This window comes from Erinaceus europaeus, chromosome 11, assembly GCF_950295315.1.
Source record: "Erinaceus europaeus chromosome 11, mEriEur2.1, whole genome shotgun sequence".
Lineage (NCBI taxonomy): Eukaryota > Metazoa > Chordata > Mammalia > Eulipotyphla > Erinaceidae > Erinaceus > Erinaceus europaeus.
The window spans coordinates 57,412,257-57,429,478 of NC_080172.1; the positions used below are offsets into that span (position 1 = coordinate 57,412,257).

The 17,222-nt window shown below is 40.9% G+C and overlaps 1 protein-coding gene across 2 annotated transcripts in view; it reads left to right on the forward strand.

Annotated features, from left to right (window-relative positions):
- Nucleotides 1-17,222, forward strand: part of SPAG17 (sperm associated antigen 17) — a 287,832-nt gene that overhangs the window by 103,205 nt on the left and 167,405 nt on the right. The window lies entirely within an intron of this gene.

Here is a 17,222-nt window from a genome sequence, read left to right on the forward strand (position 1 = left end):
GGCATTGACTGGTTGGTCCATACTCCCAGTCTGCCTCTCTCTTTCCCCAGTAGGATGGGTCTCTGGGGAAGTGGAGCTCCAGGACACATTGGTGGGGTCTTCAGTCCAGGGAAGCCTGGCCAGCATCCTGATGACATCTGGAATCTGGTGACTGAAAAGAGAGTTAACACACGAAGCCAAACAAATTGTTGAGCAATCATGGACCCAAATCTTGGAATAGTGGAGAGGAAGTGTTAGGGGGATACTCACTGCAAACTCTAGTGTACTACTGCTTTCAGGTACATATTTTGCAGTAGTTTATGGATATGTGTGAACATATACTCTCTCTCACAGAAACTGGTGTATATCTAGGTTTTGGGACTTTGTTAGAAAGTGAACCACCTGAGATGGAATTAGAGTATACTATGAAAGGAAAGGTCTCACTCGAGTAATGAAGCTGAAGGGTTGTCATTCCACACATGAAGTCTCTGGACACAGTCTGAAGTGAAGCATGTTGAGGTGGCAATCATTGTGTTGGTTAGGTTGTGATCGGCAGATGCAATATTATTTGATATGGATTGGGAGAGGCATATGGGAAAGTGGGCCCTATCCAAGGGTTCCAGGACTGGGGGAAGTAGAGGCTCTATAGTGGAGATGTGAGGTTCATGCTGTCTTAGGGTTCCAAAAGACAATCGATAGTTAATGTTATCATCACATTAATTGGTAATTGGGTTAACTTTGAAAAGTCCTTTTGTTAGGGTTTGCTGTACAGTACCCAGTATCTTGTATATAGCTGTGCTATTGGTTGCTTCTGATCTACTTGGTCAGATCTACTTAGGCTTTTGAGAGAGTCTGCATATCAATTACACAGCCTATATATTTTTTTATTTTTTTTAATATTTATTTTATTTATTTAGTCCCTTTTGTTGCCCTTGTTGTTTTATTGTTGTTGTTGTTGGATAGGACAGAGAGAAATGGAGAGAGGAGGGGAAGACAGAGAGGAGGAGAGAAAGATAGATACCTGCAGACCTGCTTCACCCCCTGTGAAGCAACTCCCCTGCAGGTGGGGAGCCGGGGCTCGAACCGGGATCCTTATGCCGGTCCTTGCGCTTTGCGCCACCTGCACTTAACCCGCTGCGCTACAGCCCGACTCCCACAGCCTATATATTAAAAAGATTCAGTTTGTCTTTTGAAAACCTTCGAGACATACAATTAATTTCCTCCCTCTCATATTAATTAACTAGTGATTTCTATGACTACATTTTACTAGGAGTGTACATAAACACCATTCCCACCACCAAAAGACTGTGACCCATCCCTCCCATCCACTCCCACCCCCACCCCCTCACTAGCCCAGGAAGCTGCATGTCTACCCCTCACCACAGGGTTTTTACTTTGGTGCTCTGCTTATAATTTGGTCAGGTCCTGCTTTTAGTTTCCCTTTCAGATCTTCTTACTCAACTTCTGTTGATGAGTGGGATCATCCTATACTCATCTTTATCTTTCTGACTTAGCTCACTTAACATAATTCCTTCTAGCTCTGTCCAAGATGGGTCAGAGAAGGTGGGTTCATTGTTCTTGATAGCTGCATAGTATTCCATTGTGTATATATACCACAGCTTTCTCAGCCACTCATCTGTTGTTGGGCACCTGGGTTGCTTCCAGGTTTTAGCTATTATGAATTGTGCTGCTATGAACATAGGAGTACACACCTCTTTTTGGTTGGGTGTTATGGAGTAACCCCAGGAGAGGAATTACTGGATCATATGGAAGGTCCATGTCTAGCCTTCTGGGAGTTTTCCAGACTGCTCTCCACAGAGGCTGGACCAATTTACATTCCCACCAGCAATGTAAAAGGGTTCCTCTGTCCCCACAACCTCTCCAGCCTTTGTTGCTGCTGTCCTTTTTGATGTATGCCATTCTTACAGGAGTGAGGTGGTATCTTAGTGTTGTCTTAATTTGCATTTCTCTGACAATCAGTGACCTAGAGCAGTTTTTCATATGTTTGTTAGTCTTTTGGATCTCCTCTGAGGTGAATGTTTTGTTCATATCCTCTGCCCATTTTTGGATGGGGTCATTTGCTTTTTTGGTGCTAAGTTTGTTGAGCTCTTTATATATTTTGGTGATTAGTTTCTTGTCTGATGTATGGCATGTGAAGATCTTCTCCCATTCTGTGAGGGGTCTCTTTGTCTGTTTAATAGTTTCTTTGGCTGTGCAGAAGCTTTTCAATTTGATGTAGTCCATTTATTTGTTTCTGCTTTAGTCTTCCTTGTAATTGGGTTTGATTCATCAAAGATGTCCTTGAGGTGTAGGTGGAAAAGTGTTTTACCAATGTTTTCCTCTAAGTATTTGATTGTTTCTGGTCTGACATCTAGGTCTTTGATCCATTTGGAGTTGATTTTTGTTTCTGGTGAGATAAAGTGGTTCAATTTCATTCTTCTGTATGTTACAACCCAGTTTTCCCAGCACCATTTATTGAAGAGAGCCTCCTTTTTCCATTTAATACTTTGGCCCCCTTATCAAAGATTAGATGTCCATATGTCCCTTTTTGGTTTTTGTTTGTTTCTTTTTGTTTTTTTATAGGGGAGAGTGTGAACACAGTCCCTTCTTTTTGTTATATATGTGTATATATATATATATATATATATATATATATATAATTTTAAAATGATAGAGAGAAGCAGGGAGAGACATGCGGAGATATATATACATGTATATATATATATATATAATTGTAGGGTGTCGAGTAGTGGTGCACCTGGTTGGGCATATATGATACAACGTGTAAGAACCCAGGTTTGAACCTCTGATCCCCACCTACAGGGAGAAAGATTTGCCAGTGGTGAAAGTGTTGCAGGTGTCTTTCTGTCTCTCTCCCTCTCTATCATCCCTCCCCTCTTGATTTCTGGCTATTTCTACCCAATAAATAAATAAAGATAACTCTAAAAAAAATTTAAAGAGAGATACAATTGCAGTCTACTTTACCACTTGTGAGACTTCCCTCCTGCAGGTGGAGCCTAAGAGCTCAATCATGGTTCGATGCACATGATGACTTTTGTGCTTTACAGTTTGTGCCAACACCTGGTCCCTCTTTCTGTCCCTTCAAATGTATGACATTCTTACAGGTGTGATGGGATATCTCATTGTTGTTTTAATTGTATTTCTCTTATAGTCAGTGAATTTAGCATCTTTCCATATGTCTGTTGGCCATCTGAATCTCTTCTTTAATAAAACATTGTTCACAAGTCAGTATAAAGTTCATAATGAAATAGTGTCTACTTAGACTTAGATACCCTCCTCACCTACTTCCTATTATAGTTCTCTCACTCATTCCAAAACTAACCTCATCAAAGCAAGAACTGCAAAAGCTGAATAAGGGCAAGAGACTGGCATATTTTAATGATGACTCTTTAGTCACTATTAGGCCACCCATTAGCTCAGAGTCCTGAGATTCCCAAACAGACATAATCCACCTAGACCTCCAGTAAATCCCTCTCTCCATTGTTATCAGTCATCTCTATCAGGAACAACAAAATAGACCCCTTTGTGACCCCCCCCCATAGGACCTTGCCCTCAACTTGGATAAAAAATGGTAGACAGTGTTCCATCCTCCCTTCAGAGGATGGACAGTATACTCTATGCAATATCTGAGGAAGATGGGTTGATATTGGGGCAGCTTGGAATGTTCCTACTTATGACCACAGAATGTGAGCTCAGATCTACAGTCGTGCAAAGGTCACATAGGCTACTAAGCTGAATATGGGCCCCAGATCACATCAAATTGATGGGGTTTACAGTCAACAATATTTATACACCTTTCCCATATTTTAGAGTTACTCTCTTCCCTGATCCAGCTTTCTGGCCCTTCTGCCAGCCATTACATCATCTCTCCAGACAATAATTAGGATCCACCTGCATATCAGATTTCAGGCTCAGGCACACACCAGAGCCCCACCTACTAGGGAAAGAGAGAGGCAGGCTTGGAGTATGGAATGTTCAGCGGGGAAGCAATTACAGAAGCCAGACCTTCAACATTCTGCCTCCCACAATGACCTTGAATCCATACTCTGAGAGGATTAAAGAACAGAAAAGCTATCAGGGGAGGGGATGGAATACAGAGTTCTGGTGGTGGGAATTGTGTGGAGTTTACCCCTCTTATCCTATGGTTTAATCAGTGTTTCCTTTTTACAAATAAAATAAAATAAAATAAATAAATAAATAAATAAACAAACACTGTTCACATCCTCCCCTTTTAAATAGGGTTGATTTAGAAAAAAAAGGGGGGGATTTGGGCTGTAGCACAGCAGGTTAAGCGCAGGTGGCGCAAAGCACAAGGACCGGCATAAGGATCCCGGTTCGAGCCCCGGCTCCCCAACTGCAGGGGAGTCGCTTCACAGGTGGTGAAGCAGGTCTTCAGGTGTCTATCTTTCTCTCCTCCTCTCTGTCTTCCTCTCCTCTCTCTAGGACGACATCAATAACAACAACAATAATAACTACAACAATAAAAAACAACAAGGGCAACAAAGGGAATAAATAAATAAAATAAATATTAAAAAAGAAAGAAAGAAAGAAAATGGTAGCAAAGAGAAGCCAGAAGCAAATACTATTTTTGTAATTTTTCCTATAGACCTTTATCTTCACCTGTGTAAGAACAAATTTCTTGAGTGGCCAGAAATAAATAAGAAATCTTAGCCTGGAAGCCATAAAATTCCCATTATTTTTCACTTTGAGCACACTTTGTATCTGAGCACTTCATTATTATTTAATAAATATATGCAGTCATTTTCTACATTAATACAATTTTCTGAGGATAGTGCCAAATAGAATATGCTTTCCTTCCAGAGAGGAATGAAGGAGCAGACCCTTCACAGAATAAAGGTGGAAACAAAAATGTTAACTTGTGATCAGGGAAGTACCTCAGCAAAAGTGTTGGAATCTTAAGTATGAGGTTCTGGGTTTAATTCTCAGCCTTGCATGTGTCAGAGTGATGTTCTAATCCCCACACACATACACACCACCACCACCACCACCATACACACACATAAATAAGTCTTTTAAAAAATGCTAACTTTCAGATGTCAATTTGAAAGTAGCTGTGAATATTTAAAATACTCTTGCATTTCATAGAAAGAATAAAAGCTGAACTTGACTAAAAAGTCCTTCAGATAAGACATGAGTGGAAATGAGCAAACAGACAACAGAGAGCTATGAAGATAATTAAAAATAAATATCTAAGTAATACATGTCAGCATAGAGAACTATCTTAGACGTGTAAAACACAAATTGCAAGCTACTTCACAATATGAGAGCATTATCTTGCATGTATTAAAGCATAAAAGACGTGTGTGTGTCTGTGTGTGTCAGGGGGTAGATGGGAGGATGTGTGCATACATTCCTTTGTATAGGAAATTTTATAAACAGTACATAAGAATAAGTTAAAAGAGATTACTTTCAGAAATAGGTATGTGCAGGATGTTGCAGAAGCATTTTCTTTTCCTTGTGCATCTTCCTGGTATTGTTTAAGCTTTTTTTAAATTGCCACCAAGGTTATTGCTGAGGCTTGGTGCCGGCACGATGAATTCACCACTTCTGGTGGCAATTTTTTTCTTTTTCCTTTTTCTCTTTTCCTTTCTATTATTACCTGATAGGACATAAAGAAACTGAGAGGGGATGGGAGGGGAGGGTTTTCATGGGGGATCTGTGGAATCATTCTAAGTGTCCAGGCAGAGGCTGTACTGACTACTAGTGTAGGAAGGCCTCAATGAGAGAAGGGTGAATGAAGGAAAGGAAAGGCTCTACTATCTGTGGTTGGGCTTCAGGCAAGGAAAAGATTTAACTTGTTTGATATATTTTTGTTGGATCACATCATTAAGTAAAAAAGATGACTTAAGACTTTGAGCCAAAAGAGGAAAGTTGAAAATATTTCTTAGCGTGCTTAGAATCATAAACCACCTAAGAGGGGGAGCATCTAACCTCAAAATAATATCTTTACTATGAGGGTTCCTGCACTCTTAGAAGCTAAATTACTGGAGGGGGAATTTTTTTTCCAGAACAGACCACCTCCAGTAATGTGGCCTGGCCCTCCCACCCTAAGCACACCCTTCCCTGGCAGGCCCGACCACCAGGTCTGAGTCTTCCAAACACATACAACCCTTACCTGATAATGGTTTTTCTCAATTTTAACAAGTCTCATTTGTCCATATGACTTGTTTCTTAAGTTTCTGACTCATGCTAGTCTCATTTATTTGGTATTTTGGCTTGATGCATATCCAGGTTTTAACCTACTCTGGAATGTTTGTCTGCCTGGTTCTGAAATTTAAATTATTCCTCAGGACCAATCAACTCACCACTCCCATTTTCTCCTATATCCTTCATTCTCCACAATTTTATAGCTCTTGTCAGCTTGCTTTCTGAGAGAGAGAGAGAGAGAGAGAGAGAGAGAAGAGAGAAATAGACTTAAACACAGGTACATACAAAAACATAGATATATACAGACATTTTGACTAGATATGAAACACATAACCCTTAAAATACTGTTACTAAATGCCCAGGTTTAGTGCTTGCCACTTGAAAGTCACTGCTCTAGAGGAAGGTATTGGTGGGAGGAATACAGGTATATTCAGATGTTAACTGATCTGAGAAGATTAGTATTTCCAACAACCAACTTGCTCTCAGGCTGAGGTTTAAGAATTGTATAGGGATAGAAAAGGAGGTAGTTTCTTGGTGAGGATGAAGGGTGAAGGTCATCTCTGTGGCACCAGTGATCAGTGTGTTCAGTTCAGCCTGCCAAGGTGTTGTAAACAAAATCAAGGTAACATTACATCTGAAAGGGTTTTGTGCTGGATGCAGAGCCTTCCTCCAAGGACATTTCTTACCCACTCTCATTTCTCTATCTAATTGATCCTTAGTTTAACAGACATGCATATCTAGTTAGTGAAAACATTTATTTCCTAATAGCTAAGATGAAGTCAAAACAATATAGGAAAGATTTCAGTGAATACTATGAAGAAGATTGCTATGGAAAGGTAGAGAAAGCTTGGCCCAAAATAAAGGCAATGGTTTGGTGGCTATGTTAAAATTTAACATGGAGTATCTGCTGTTCAGATTGAAGATATGATTAGTAAATAAATAAGAGAAAGGAAACCTATCTGAAATATAATCTAAAAAGTCACATTTCCTCTCAATTGCTTATTTAAATCATTTGGGGGGAGGCTTTCAAAAGCATGTTGTTCCAAGAAAGACCCTTTAAAGATTTGTTTTGTTCTTGGTGTGTCTGTTTGTTTTTTTCAGCTGCCACTGAGGCTTCACTTTTCCAGGCCTTTTTCAGACAGAAAGAGACTAGAGAGAAACACATTACAATGTTGAAGCTTCCTTCAGTACCTGGGGCCAGCCTTGAACCTGAGTCATACCCATGACAAAGCAAGTATATTCTGTTTGTGAGCTATCTAGGTGGTGCTAAGATTGGTTTTTCATCTGAGATCAAATGACTGGCTTCTGACTGGGTGGAACTGTGAATTATGGCATGAAGGAAAAAAAAAATTCAGTGGAAGTTAATTTGCAGAAGTCTTACCTTTTCTGCCTTTCCTGAGGATGGCTCCTGCATACCGTACACATTTCAGTCTCAAATTTTGGATTCATCAAAAACTTCCACTATTATTACTCATACCAGAAATTCATACTATCAAAGGAAACAGAAATAGCTCACTTGATAGTACACTGCTTTGCCATGTGCACAACCCAAGTTCAAGCCTGGCTCCCACCCCATTGAAGGATGCTTCAGTGCTATTGTCTCTTTCACTTTCTCCCTCTACCTCAAAAAAGGGGGTTGGGTGGAAATGAAGACATACAGAAAGTGGCATGTGTGAGTTCAGCCTCCTCAGCCATTGATAATGTCATTGCATGTATGATCATCTACCTCCAGGAGGTTGAACCTACCTCTGTATGATAACCCCATGGATGTCAAAGAGAAGAAAATATACACTTGTCCGACTCAGTGCAATCTTGCCTTCTCTGCCACTACTCCTGCTGTGTCATGTGTCATGTGACACAGTGTCCAGGAATTCCAGTGATACTCCCTATGTCATCAGGGACTCCGCTTGCCACTTTTTTTTAAATTTTTTTTATTTAAGAAAGGATTAATTAACCATAATTAAGGTTTAATTAAGGATTAATTAACCATTAATTAAAACCATAAGGTAGGAGGGGTAAAACTCCACATAATACCAACCACCCAATCTCCATATCCCACCCCCTCCCCTGATAGCTTTCCCATTCTCTATCCCTCTGGGAGCATGGACCCAGGGTCATTGTGGGTTGCAGAAGGTAGAAGGTCTGGCTTCTGTAATTACTTCACTGCTGAACATGGGCATTGACTGGTCTGTCCATACTCCCAGTCTGCATCTCTCTTTCCCCAGTAGGATGTGTCTCTGGGGAAGCGGAGCTCCAGGACACATTGGTGGGGTCTTCAGTCCAGGGAAGCCTGGCCAGCATCCTGATGACATCTGGAACCTGGTGACTGAAAAGAGAGTTAACACACGAAGCCAAACAAATTGTTGAGCAATCATGGACCCAAAGCTTGGAATAGTAGAGAGGAAATGTTAGGGGGGCACTCACTGCAAACTCTAGTGTACTACTGCTTTCAGGTACATATTTTGCAGTAGTTTATGGATACGTGTGAACATATGCTCTCTCTCACAGAAACTGGTGTATATCTAGGTTTTGGGACTTTGTTACAAAGTGAACCACCTGAGATGGAATTAGAGTATACTAAAAAGGAAAGGTCTCACCCGAGTAATGAAGTTGAAGGGTTGTCACTCCACACGTGAAGTCTCTGGAAACAGTCTGAAGTGAAGCATGTTGAGGTGGCAATCGTTGTGTTGGTTAGATTGTGATCGGCAGATGCAACGTTATTTGACATGGATTGGGAGAGGCATATGGGAAAGTGGGCCCTATCCAAGGGTTCCAGGACTGGGGGAAGTAGAGGCTCTATAGTGGAGATGTGAGGTTCCTGCTGTCTTAGGGTTCCAAAAGACAATCGATAGTTAATGTTATCATCACATTAATTGGTAATTGGGTTAACCTTGAAAAGTCCCTTTGTTAGGGTTCGCCATACAATACCCAGTATCTTGTATATAGCTGTGCTATTGGTTGCTTCTGATCTACTTGGTCTAGGCTTTTGAGAGAGTCTGCATATCAATTACACAGCCTATATATTAAAAAGATTCTGTTTGTGTTTTGAAAACCTTCGAAACATACAATTAATTTCCCCCCTCTCATATTAATTAACTAGTGATTTCTATGACTACATTTTACTAGGAGTGTACATAAACACCATTCCCACCACCAAAAGACTGTGACCCATCCCTCCCATCCACTCCCACCCCCACCCCCCCACTGCCTCAGGAAGCTGCATGTCTACCCCTCACCACAGGATTTTTACTTTGGTGCCCTGCTTACAATTTGGTCAGGGCCTGCTTTAGTTTCCCTTTCAGATCTTCTTACTCAACTTCTGTTGATGAGTGGGATCATCCCATACTCATCTTTATCTTTCTGACTTAGCTCACTTAACATAATTCCTTCTAGCTCTGTCCAAGATGGGTCAGAGAAGGTGGGTTCATTGTTCTTGATAGCTGCATAGTATTCCATTGTGTATATATACCACAGCTTTCTCAGCCACTCATCTGTTGCTGGGCACCTGGATTGCTTCCAGGTTTTAGCTATTATGAATTGTGCTGCTATGAACATAGGAGTACACACCTCTTTTTGGTTGGGTGTTATGGAGTCCTTGGGGTAAAACCCCAGGAGAGGAATTACTGGATCATATGGAAGGTCCATGTCTAGCCTTCTGGGAGTTTTCCAGACTGCTCTCCACAGAGGCTGTACCAATTTACATTCCCACCAGCAATGTAAAAGGGTTCCTCTGTCCCCACAACCTCTCTAGCATTTGTTGCTGCTGACCTTCACCCCCAAAAACTGGAATACACCTTCTTTTCAAATCCACATAACACATACTCAACGATAGACCACATGTTAGGCTACAAAGAGAGCATCAATAAATTCAAGAACATTGAAATCATCCCAAGTATCTTCTCAGACCACAGTGGAGTAAGACTAACATTTAACAACAAACAGAAAATTATTAAAAGTCACAGAATTTGGAAACTAAACAACACACTCCTTGAGAACCACTGTGTCAGAGATTCACTCAAGCAGGAAATTCAAATGTTCCTGGAAACAAATGAATATGAAGACACAACCTATCAAAATATTTGGGACACAGCTAGAGCAGTACTGAGAGGGAAACTTATAGCCATACAATCACATATTAAACACCAACGAGAAGCTCAAATGAACAACCTTACTGCACACCTCAAAGACTTAGAGGAAGAGGAACAAAGGAACCCTAAAGCACCCAGAAGGACAGAAATCACTAAAGTTAGAGCAGAAATAAACAACATCGAAAATCAAAGAACTATACAAAAGATCAATGAAGCCAAATGTTGGTTCTTTGAAAGATTAAACAAAATTGACAAACCCCTATACAGACTCACCAAAAAAAAAAAAAAAAGAGAGAGAAGACTCAAATTAATAGAATTGTAAACGATGGAGGAGATATCACAACTGACACCACAGAAATCCAGAGAATCCTGCGAAACTTCTAGAAAGAACTATACGCCACCAAGCTAGAGAATCTGGAAGAAATGGAACAATTCCTAGAAGCATATACCTGTCCAAAACTGAACCAAGAAGAACTACAAAATCTAAAAGCACCAGTCACAGACAATGAAATTGAAACCGTTATTAAGAACCTCCCCAACAACAAAAGTCCTGGACCAGATGGCTTCACAAATGAATTCTACAAAACTTTCAGGAAACAGCTAGTACCCATACTTCTTAAGCTTTTCCATAAGATTGAAGAAACAGGAATACTCCCATCCACCTTCTATGAAGCCAACATCACCCTGATACCAAAAGCTGATAGGGACAGAACAAAAAAGAAAAACTACAGACCAATATATCTGATGAACATAGATGCCAAAATATCAAACAAGATATCGGCCAACCGGATACAGCAACATATCAAAAAGATTGTTCATCACCACCAAGTGGGATTCATCCCAGGAATGTAAGGCTGGTTCAACATCCGTAAGTCAATCAATGTCATTCACCACATCAATAAAAGCAAAGCCAAAAACCACATGATTATCTCAATCGATGCAGAGAAAGCCTTTGACAAAATCCAACACCTATTCATGCTCAAAACTCTACAAAAAATGGGAATAGATGGGAAATTCCTCAAGATAGTGGAATCCATATATAGCAAACCAACAGCCAACATCATACTCAATGGACAGAAGCGGAAAGCATTCCCCCTCAGATCAGGGACTAGACAGGGCTGTCCACTGTCACCGTTTTTTTTCAACATAGTATTGGAAGTTCTTGCCATAGGAATCAGGCAAGAGAAAGGAATCAAAGGAATACAGATTGGAAGGGAAGAAGCCAAGCTCTCACTATTTGCAGATGATATGATAGTATACACAGAAAAACCTAAAGAATCCAGCAGAAAACTACTGGAAGTTATCAGGCAATATAGCAAGTATCAGGCTACAAAATCAATGTACAAAAATCAGTGGCATTTCTTTATGCAAACACTAAATCTGAAGAAGAAGACATCCAGAATCACTCCCGTTTACTGTTTCAGCAAAATCAATCAAATACCTAGGAATAAAGTTGACCAAAGAAGTGAAAGACTTGTATACTGAAAACTATGAGTCGCTACTCAAGGAAATAGAAACTGATACCAAGAAATGGAAAGATATCCCATGCTCATGGATTGGAAGAATAAATATCATCAAATATTCTAATATATATCAAATATATATATATCATCAAATATATCATCAAATAAATATCATCATGAATATTCTCCCCAGAGCCATATACAAATTTAATGCAATACCCATCAAAGTTCCACCAAGCTTCTTTAAGAGAATAGAACAAACACTACAGTCATTTATCTGGAACCTGAAAATACCTAGAATTGCCAAAACCATCTTAAGGAAAAGAAACAGAAATGGAGGCATCACACTCCCAGACCTTAAACTATATTATAAAGCCATCATCATCAAAACAGCATGGTACTGGAACAAAAATAGGCACACAGACCAGTGGAACAGAATTGAAAGCCCAGAAATAAATCCCCACACCTATGGACATCTAATCTTTGATAAGGGGGCCCAAAGTATTAAATGGAAAAAGGAGGCTCTCTTCAATAAATGGTGCTGGGAAAACTGGGTTGTAACATGCAGAAGAATGAAATTGAACCACTTTATCTCACCAGAAACAAAAATCAACTCCAAATGGATCAAAGACCTAGATGTCAGACCAGAAACAGTCAAATACTTAGAGGAAAACATTGGTAAAACACTTTCCTGTTGGTATTCATGAAACCCCTTCTGTTTCATTTGGTTTAAATCCCCCCTGCTTAACACGATTCTATTTACATAACCACTTCATTCTATTTACATAACCACTGTTAACAAGCACCACCCTCCCTCCAGGGCATTAGTGGTTCAGTGATAGAATTCTCGCCAGCTCCACCCCCTCTCCTTGTCACACTCTGATCCTCTCCTTGTCACACTCTGATTTTCACCAGTCACTTTTCTCTCCACCCTCTCTATGTCACATCCTGTTTCCACCCTACTTGACAAGTATATATAAAGACAGCATTGTGAGTTTTAGGGTACTTGAGTTTAGCTTAGCTCAGCTTAGATTGTGCTGCGTCCTGCATGAATAAAGAGATACTGCCTACAGCTCTGCCATGAGTCCCTCGTCGTCTGTTACCCGCCCTTGAAGCCAGCCCGGGGAAAACAACATAACCCGGCGAAAACAACACTTTCCCACCTACACCTCAAGGACATCTTTGATGAATCAAACCCAATTACAAGGAAGACTAAAGCAGAAACAAACCAGTGGGACTACATCAAATTGAAAAGCTTCTGCACAGCCAAAGAAACTATAAACAGACAAAGAGACCCCTCACAGAATGGGAGAAGATCTTCACATGCCATACATCAAACAAGAAACTAATCACCAAAATATATAAAGAGCTCAGCAAACTTAGCACCAAAAAAGCAAATGACCCCATCCAAAAATGGGCAGAGGATATGAACAAAACATTCACCTCAGAGGAGATCCAAAAGGCTAACAAACATATGAAAAACTGCTCTAGGTCACTGATTGTCAGAGAAATGCAAATTAAGACAACACTGAGATACGACCTCACTCATGTAAGAATGGCATACATCAAAAAGGACAGCAGCAACAAAGGCTGGAGATGTTGTGGGGACAGAGGAACCCTTTTACATTGCTGGTGGGAATGTAAATTGGTCCAGCCTCTGTGGAGAGCAGTCTGGAAAACTCCCAGAAGGCTAGACATGGACCTTCCATATTCCTCTCCTGGGGTTTTACCCCAAGGACTCCATAACACCCAACCAAAAAGAGGTGTGTACTCCTATGTTCATAGCAGCACAATTCATAATAGCTAAAACCTGGAAGCAATCCAGGTGCCCAGCAACAGATGAGTGGCTGAGAAAGCTGTGGTATATATACACAATGGAATACTATGCAGATATCAAGAACAATGAACCCACCTTCTCTGACCCATCTTGGACAGAGCTAGAAGGAATTATGTTAAGTGAGCTAAGTCAGAAAGATAAAGATGAGTATGGGATGATCCCACTCATCAACAGAAGTTGAGTAAGAAGATCTGAAAGGGAAACTAAAAGCAGGCCCTGACCAAATTGTAAGCAGGGCACCAAAGTAAAAACCCTGTGGTGAGGGGTAGACATGCAGCTTCCTGGGGCAGTGGGGGGGTGGGGGTGGGAGTGGATGGGAGGGATGGGTCACAGTCTTTTGGTGGTGGGAATGGTGTTTATGTACACTCCTAGTAAAATGTAGTCATAGAAATCACTAGTTAATTAATATGAGAGGGGGGAAATTAATTGTATGTTTCGAAGGTTTTCAAAACACAAACAGAATCTTTTTAATATATAGGCTGTGTAATTGATATGCAGACTCTCTCAAAAGCCTAAGTAGATCTGACCAAGTAGATCAGAAGCAACCAATAGCACAGCTATATACAAGATACTGGGTATTGTATGGCGAACCCTAACAAAGGGACTTTTCAAGGTTAACTCAATTACCAATTAATGTGATGATAACATTAACTATCGATTGTCTTTTGGAACCCTAAGACAGCAGGAACCTCACATCTCCACTATAGAGCCTCTACTTCCCCCAGTCCTGGAACCCTTAGATAGGGCCCACTTTCCCATATGCCTCTCCCAATCCATGTCAAATAACGTTGCATCTGCCGATCACAATCTAACCAACACAACGATTGCCACCTCAACATGCTTCACTTCAGACTGTTTCCAGAGACTTCACGTGTGGAGTGACAACCCTTCAACTTCATTACTCGGGTGAGACCTTTCCTTTCATAGTATACTCTAATTCCATCTCAGGTGGTTCACTTTCTAACAAAGTCCCAAATCCTAGATATACACCAGTTTCTGTGAGAGAGAGCATATGTTCACACATATCCATAAACTACTGCAAAATATATACCTGAAAGCAGAAGTACACTAGAGTTTGCCATGAGTACCCCCCTAACACTTCCTCTCCACTATTCCAAGCTTTGGGTCCATGATTGCTCAACAATTTGTTTGGCTTCGTATGTTAACTCTGTTTTCAATCACCAGGTTCCAGATGTCATCAGGATGCCGGCCAGGCTCTCCTGGACTGAAGACCCCACCAATGTGCCCTGGAGCTCCACTTCCCCAGAGACACATCCTACTGGGGAAAGAGAGAGGCAGACTGGGAGTATGGACCGACCAGTCAACACCCATTTTCAGCGGGGAAGCAATTACAGAAACCAGGCCTTCTACCTTCTGCAACCCACAATGACCCTGGGTCCTTGCTCCCCGAGGGATAGAGAATGGGAAAGCTTATCAGGGGAGGGGGTGGGATATGGAGATTGGGTGGTGGGAATTGTGTGGAATTGTACCCCTCCAACCCTATGGTTTTGTTAATTAATCCTTTCTTAAATAATAAAAAAAAGAACAGTCATAAAAAAGCATTGAAAGGAAAGAATTTATTTATTTATTTATTTTTAATTATTTAATTAGATATGTGATATGAGGTGGGGGGGTTGGCTACTTAGAAAGAATAAAGGCCAGAGGTTTCAGAAGGGTATAGACTTAGAATGAATGATACTCCCTGGTGGGACAGGACTCTTGGTAAAGAAAGAAAGAGGCTCAGCAGGGGAGCCTGCTAGGAGCTGGTCCCCAGGGACTGGTTATGGGGGTGGGGGAGATGTGTCCTTAATAATTTAAAAGAAAGAAATTTTTTTTCCCTTTTTTTCTACTCTAATTATCAACCCAAATTAATTTATAGTCACCTCCTTGGTGTCACCACTAGGACCATTTATTGACTGGCCTACTAAAGGCAGAAAATCCTACCATTTCCAGAAGATGTGGTCAGAGCTCAAGCCACTAGCAGCTTCTCAGTCCGCCATCTTCCGGGAACCCTCCCCTTGCCACTTTCACACGAGGAAAGATTTCCTTTTGAAAGGCTGTTTTCCACAGACAGATTTAGCTTGGCCAGAAATAGTTTGTTTGGCCTGAAAAATACCTTTCTCTTGGGACATGTTGTGCTTTGAGAGCATGTATACACAGTGAGGTAACATTCATAGATACACAAAGACACAGAACAGAAAACTGCTCCAGAGATTTCCCATCCATCACCATGACGCCAGGCAGGCTTCCTCCAAACCACACCAGACATAGGTAAATATCCTGTTTTCACAGGTCATCAGGAAAAGAGACTCCTTGCTGCTCTTCTGAGCTGACTCCCCTTCAACACTCTTGTTATATTTATGTCGCAGAAAAACGTCCCACACTCAGCTGCAGTGAGTTTTAAAAGTTCACATTTGCGTATTTTGAATCAGATGTCACAGAAACAGCCTGACTGTCAGCACACTGTTTAAATGGCACTGGGGGTATGAGGAGAAGCAATTTCAAGTCAAACACATCTACCCTGGGGATCAGATGCCATTGGGCAGTGTGCATTTTTATACTTAAAGGCATGACTTCCCATCCCCATAGGGTTCCTTCCATCCTAAACCTGGTCATCACCAGAGAGTGAGGTTTTGTAGGTGTCCCTTTATGTTTTCCTGACCCAGAAACATAGTCATCTCATCCTTCTCCCTACACTGTGTATAAACTGTCCAGAATAGCTCAAAAAGCACAACGTTGTGTTTCACAAATGTATTCCCTTACACACAAGATAGCTTTCCCACACTTGGTTTGCTACTTTGGTGTTGCCATTAGCAATTTGAAGGCATCTTTCCCCTGGCTTTCCCCTTCTGCATTGCAATTTAGGAGGCTCCATCAGGCTCTTTAAGGGTGTCCAGTTACATTTTGGCACTTGATAATCCATGGGGCCTTCTGCCATTGGAAACAAAACAACCATCCCCTTTTATTTCAGCTATTTCCCTTGGCAAAGTAGGAAGCCATAAGGAACCAGATGGTTCAGGAAAGTCCTGACCAAGTGCCGGTATGAACCTCAGACAAGATGGCAGCTCAATGAGATACAGTACACGCCGTCATTGTCTGAGCCAGAGGGTTTGAAATTGACACCATATGTGCCCAGTGGAGTAATTGCTCCAAGGGGGGAGAAAAGCAACATGTCAGAACATTTTCATAACACCTAATTCATCCCAAGGTTATAAATAAATCTGAGGCATGCTTAAAAAATGAAAAGTCAAAAAAAATTACTTTCGACTAGATTACCTCTATGACAACACTTCCGGCAGAGGTGAACTTTATTAGGGAGACAACATGAATAAAGAGAAACACGTAACAACTTTTTATGGGTGATTTTACGTGGTTTTATTTTTATTTTATTTTATTTTTGCAGTAAATAAAGTGGTTATAGGGCTCTAAGGAAAAGGACCCAGATGTTACAGAGTTGTGTGAAATTTAGGGGAAACAAGCTGTAAAACGCACAGTCGTAAAACAGGCTGTCAGTGCCACACATCTGGACAATACAGCTGTATGTTCCCAGTGGCTGTCGTCACCCGAAAAAAACTCAATAACCTTATTTCACCCCAATTAGGCTGCATACCAACAGGATCAACATTCAATTGTAAGGGGTGAGGAGTGACATTCATATGCCACCTC